The sequence below is a fragment of the Cupressus sempervirens genome, chromosome 3 (assembly GCF_028749045.1).
Source record: "Cupressus sempervirens isolate cs-2001-9-10 chromosome 3, ASM2874904v1, whole genome shotgun sequence".
Taxonomy (NCBI): Eukaryota; Viridiplantae; Streptophyta; class Pinopsida; order Cupressales; family Cupressaceae; genus Cupressus; species Cupressus sempervirens.
Window position 1 is genome coordinate 85,817,107 of NC_143120.1, and position 6,504 is coordinate 85,823,610.

Sequence of the window (6,504 nt, forward strand, 5' to 3'; positions counted from 1 at the left end):
TCCAATGTGAAAGAAAGAACTATTCTTGAATTACTGCATTTAGATGTGTGTGGTCCTATGCAAAATCAATCACTTGAGGGAGCATCCCACTAGCTTATATTTGTTGATGATTGCACTAGAGAAACTCGGGTGTATTTCTTAAGGAATAGGAGTGAAGTTTTTGAATATTTCAAAGAATTCAAAATAGTGGTAGAAAAACAAACAATTCACAATGTTAGGATTCTTATATTAGATCAAGGGAGGAATATACTTTTGAATTTTTTGTGAAATATTTTAAAGATAATGACATTCTTAAGCAATATGTAGTTGCTCATAGTCCTAAAAAAAATTGTGTAGGTGAAAGAAAGAATAGAGAAATTGTTGAATATTAGTTGTCTATTTGTTAAATAGAAGACCTACCAAGTATCCTTCAAACAAAACTCCATATGAAGCTCTTCTTGGAATTAAGCCAATTGTTAGTCATCTAGGAATTTTCGGAAGTAAGGCATATTGTCATATTCCAAAAGAGAATAGAAGGAAACTTGATGCAAAGTCATTCAAATGTATACTTGTTGGTTATTGTATTGCTCAAAAGCCCTTAAAAATGTATAATCCTACTACTCATAAGGTATTTTATAGTAGAGATGTTATATTTCATGAATTTGAAGATGATGCTCAAGAAGAAGAAAAGGTGGACAAAATCATTTCATTAAAACTACTTGAACACAATAATGATATTTCAAACATTGTAGATAAACAAACTCATGATCAAAGTGGACATGAGACAAGTAAAGATGAGACCACTCCATCCAATAATGAAGTAGTAAGAAGATCTACAAGGAAAATCAAGGCACTGATCAAGTATAATGATAATGGCTTAATGACTCAAGTAATGAGTGTAGATGAGCCTCAAATTTTTGAAGAAGCTAAGAATCGTAAAGAATGGATGAATGCAATGCATGAAGAATATATTTCAATGATTAATAATGACACTCAGGAATTAACTGAACTAGCAACAAGTAAAATTCCTATTGGTTGTAGATGGTTGTTCAAAAAAAAGTTTAATGTTGGTGGTATTGTTGATAAATTCAAAGCTAGATTAGTTGCAAAAGGGTACTCACAAAAGGAAGGAATTGATTATGAAGACACTTTTGCACTAGTTGCTAAAGTGAATACTATTAGACTAACACTTGGTTGGACTTGTAATCACCCAAAAATGGTCATCTAGACTATGAGCCCTCTTTCTAGCATTTTTTCATAATTTATCTAAATGCTTATCCTTGATCAAATCTCCAAAAATCTATTTATTTGATTTTATCCTATAGTTTGACCACTTTATCCTAAGTTCATAGTTAATTAAAAGATCACGTTCCCTTTTAATTAAATAAAATTCTCCACTCATCTCTTATCCTAAGTTGCACACACAAAATCATTTTCCTTATTTGAAAATAAAAGAAAAGACAAATTTGTCCCACATGGGGGAAAAAGTCAACTCTTTATCATGATTGGTAGAAATGCTTGTGAACATGAATCACTCCCACTTTCAAACTCCACCCTTGATCACATTCATCTTTCCTCGTGATCTCTATCATCCATTGCTCTTTAAAAGGGAGAGCTCTCTCCTCACTTCATAGCTCCACTCTTTTACTAATGTTATGTTGTAGGATTGAAGATCTCATACTTGTGGAGCTCCTCTTCTTCTATCTTCTATTCTTCATTCTAAATGCTTTTAATTCATTCTAGTTTCTCTCCATGCTTATAGCTTAAATCATCTAGTCTAAATAGGGGTTATAATACTTAGTTTAGATTGCATTCTACTTTCTCTCATTTAGATTTCATTTGTATTACATTCATTCTAGATTCTTAAATGCTAGCATTCTTGCTCCCATCTTTGAATCTTTCATTCTATGGCGCACCTTGCAAGGGTTGCATAGTTTGGTTTATTTGAGAGCCACCATCTCATAGCCTTTCCAAATCATAGATAGAGAGCTATAAGTCACCTCTTGAGATGCCCTTTTTCATAGGTATTCTCAAGAATAATGGTTTATAGAAGTGTGACACTTTTTGTACACACATTTTTGGCACCCATTGTGGGGCTAGAACCAAGTATTTAGTTCCATTTTCTTTCTTGAATTTTAGTTGCATTCTCATTTCTGAGTTTTTACAGCAACTTATTTTATCTATCAAGTGGTTTTGTAACTTTTCCACTTTGGTTTTAAGGCTAACCCTTGTGCGGATTGGTTTGAAGGCCAAAACCCTAGGTTTTCAAATATTTGAGAATATCTTCCAAACCACTTTGAGTTCTAATCTAAAATTTATTTTTCAGGCTAGGGATGCATCGTAAATGTCTTAGTCCAATTTTTAGAGTGTTATGAGTCAATTTGCTTCTGTTATGAATTTTTCTTTATTTTTCATAAAAAAGTCATTTCTAGTCACAAATCAATAAAGTTTGTAGAGAACTCTATGTTTTTAGAAAATTCTCTAAATTATATAGGGGGTTAATTTTTTGTGTTTTGAATTTTGAGGTCATATTAGTGCTCAATAACTTAGTTAAAAAAATCTGGTCTATTTTGACAAAATGGGTCCCTAGGGCACAAATGAAGAGATATTGCTAAATTTCTTGCATTTTTAGAAATCTCTCTAGTTTTTAGTACAAGTATTTTCTTTTTATTTCTATTTTTGGAGCCAAAATCATAGCAAACAAATCAAATCTTGTTGATTGGGTCAAAAGAAAAAAGTAAAAAAGAGAGCATTTGTAATTAGTTTGCACTTTTTTAGCATATGCTTGATTGGAAGACAACTTAGATTTTTGAGGAAACTAACCATTTTGTGTTGGAGCTCTTACTTAGTTTTGATTCCCTAACCTTTTTTTTTGTAGGGATTTCACACTTTCTTGCCAAAACAAAACAAAAGAACGCATGTCAAAGACTCAATGCTAAGAGGCTACTAATTCTTGTTTGTAGGGCTACCTTAAAGCACAAAAACAAACAAAGAAGTGCTATTTATTTATCTTATTTTTGTGTGTAGAAATATTACTAGTTGTTTATATTTTATAGGCAAATAAAACTTAAAATTGAGATCTCTTGGTAGTAGGAAAGCATGCTCTTCACCCTTGTGGTGAATTAGAAATCTTGACCTGCCTTTAGATTTTGAAAGTAAGTGGGTTAATTAAGCTTCTTGGTGTGTTTGGGGGAAATAATTGAAATAGGAGAGTATGCTTTTCACCCTTGCAATGAATCATAAATATTGACCTCAAAAAGTGGATCCATCTTGTTTAGTTTAGCATTCTTTAGAGGGCCTACTCTTGAGCAATCAAGAGAAGCGAGCCAAGTGGGGACAAGAAAACTCGACTGTTCTGACTCACTATAAACTCAAGGCTATGAAGGAAAAAAAACTTGGTAGACATAGTTCTTTTCTTCATCTAGTGACATAACTTGTGGGATTGGGACCATGATGAAATAACTAGATAAGAATGCTTAAGGTACTCTTGTAGCCGCGAGGTTCATTACTTACCATATGATAAGGTGTCCCGTATTAGTAGTAAGAGGAGTGCTATGAACAAAAGCCCTTAATAGACACCTTAAGATTAGAAACCACCCTATTGTACCACTCAATATCTTGGTGCAAGGATTGATCCTAGTGGACTACCTAGATCACCCCAAGATTTGACTCACCATATGTGTTCCTTTAGATGTGGGTAACCCATCTATGAAAAAACCAATATATATTGTGGGAAACAACTTTGTGTGAGGCAAGAGAGCATCAAGCTGTGGGCCAATATATTGAGTAATGAGCCATGTCCTTAGGTAGAATGTGCTTGATGTGTCTTCGAATGTGCTAGACCTGTGAAAATCTTTTGAACATACACATGATGATAGTTCTAGGGATTTCTTTTGAGACCTCACATATGTTGGTATCATGCAAGGCTTCTTTGTCCCTTGCGTTATTTATTGAAGACTACTCCATGTGTCTCTATCTTGCTTGAAAAAAATTACATTTGAACATGAAACTTGCTATGCTATCAACTATTGTCAAGCTTTGTCAACCAAGTCAAAACATCGAGTGAAAACATTTTCTTTTGTTTCTTGCCAAGGGGATTCTCATCATTTGAATTTTCTTTTCTATGTCTCTAGTGTTTGAACATGCTTAAAGTGACTCTTTGGTCTTAGCACTCTTGGTCTTTATATCTTCATGGTCTATGTCCAATTGATAGTTATCTTTTTGTTGGAATGGTTACCTTGATTTCCTGACTACACTCTTGGGTTGGGAAAGTTCACTTGTCACCCCATTTTCTCTATCTATTTGGCTATTTGGCTTCTTTCCTAGCTCTTGACTCGAGTCACTAGTGTCATAATTTTCTTGGAAACCTTTCTTAAAAAGTCACTTTAATCTCTCTCTAATATATTGGCAAGTGAATACTCTACCTCTCTAGTTTGGACATCAAGTTATCTTGTGTCACCTTCTTAGCTTTCTCTAGTCTCCTTCATGCTTGATTATCTATCTACCACTATGGAATTCAAGAATTATTCTACCAAACCTCAACCAAATCTAGATGATCATGATATCCTCCATTCCACTAAAGAGTTTCACAATCTATACACTCAATACAAAGAATTAGAAGAGACAAATGATCTTTCTTACCTTCATCTCTCTAAATGCATGATAGAAATGAAGTCCAAACTTGAGAAAACATTAGAGGAGAAGATTGCATTCTTAAATGAATCTCCCTTAAGACCTTTATATACACATGGGTCATCTTCTTCAAGGTCTACATATTCTACTCCAATACATCAAATGTCTTCATCTTCTAGATCTAAAGACCTCTTTAGAGAACAAGCAAGTGATACCTCCTTTGAGCCTATGCCAAGATTTCATGATGGACCAACCTTTGACCACTAGTACAAAAAAAATAATATATGACTCACTAACCTACTGAAAATTGTAGATATATGACTAATTTTGATCACATGATTGTAGGGAAACTTGCAAGAAATAATATAACTATTCCCACATAACCCATAATAGATTTGAAATAAACATAGAATTAAAATCCACATGCAAGAGAATAGACAACATACCCACAAAATTGTGACACAAGATATACCCTGGGAAACCCTCATTGAGGAAAAAAAACCTAGCCTCCAATAGCATCCATCACCATGTATTATTTAACAAAAAACACCATTACAATACAACCATGGAAGCCTTGAAATCCATAGCCATTCCCAAGAAATCTATGTGAACAAGCATGAATCCACACATCCCATGACATGCTTCCAATCTTCACAAACACTCCCTTGGCTAACTTTTCAAGCCTTGTCCTGCTCGACTCTTTCCTTTTGTCTTCTCCTTGTCACACCAACAACTACCCTTGTGGCTGCTTATATAGTAGCAAGTCCCACAAAACCACCAAGTGGTATTACGTAAACCATGTGCTAAAATCATGTGCTACCTAACCCATTGACCCCACATATAATATTGGAAATTTAATTATTTTCCCCAAGATTAAATATTTACATGAAATATTATCATAATGTTACAATACAACTCATCAAGTATATCCCATGGGAATCTTTACATGTTGCATGTCCATCTAGGTGAAATATTACATAATAAAATAAAATAATACAATTTAAGCAATATTATGCAATGTGTGCAACATCTATTATCTCAACAATCTCCCACTTGTTGTATACGTTGCATAGGGTCAATCTATAGCCACATAAATGAACAAGGGAACAATCCCTCCCAATACATCTACCATCATGGATCAAATTACACAAAGTGCTCCATCTTGGTACTTGCAACAAAATCAAAGTATCCAACATCTCAAACATGAATAATCTCACCTCCTGTTATGCCACTGCCATTGGACATACATAGAAGCCATCCAAAGAGAAAGCCACCCAACTTGTTGCATTATAAGATCATAAAATCCTATACCAACTGAAATGCCAAGCACAAAAACTTGATCCAAAGGTAATCACATGTATACATAGTTTTCAAAATATTCATAGCTAAAATAGCACCCACAACAAGTGTAAAACCCATCCAACTATCCATACCTCTAAAGGTATATACCAAGTGAATCTCACATCATCAACATATCCAATCTATAACCTGCAATCATAAGCCTCAAGAGCAATATCTACCACATATATACCAAGAAGCTCCCACTACAAAAGATAATGTCAAATCTATAACCAATCCACTCACAACATCTCAAAGAAGTGAATCAATGTAGTCTCAAAGAAATACAATACATAAACTAATATCCTACAAGAACAACTCTCATAACAAGTCTCCAATAGTCTCCCAAGCTCTCGAAAAACCAATAGAGGAAAGAGATAAATGAATAACCATGTCATCTTTCACATGACATACATGAGCACAAACCAGTGATCACAATCTCTAACCAATCTAAAATCTAATGTAAGTGAAACCAAACATCCAGGAAGATAACCAAGACCAAAGAGAAACCATGCAAATCATAACCTGTATCATGTCCTTCTACACACACCTCTA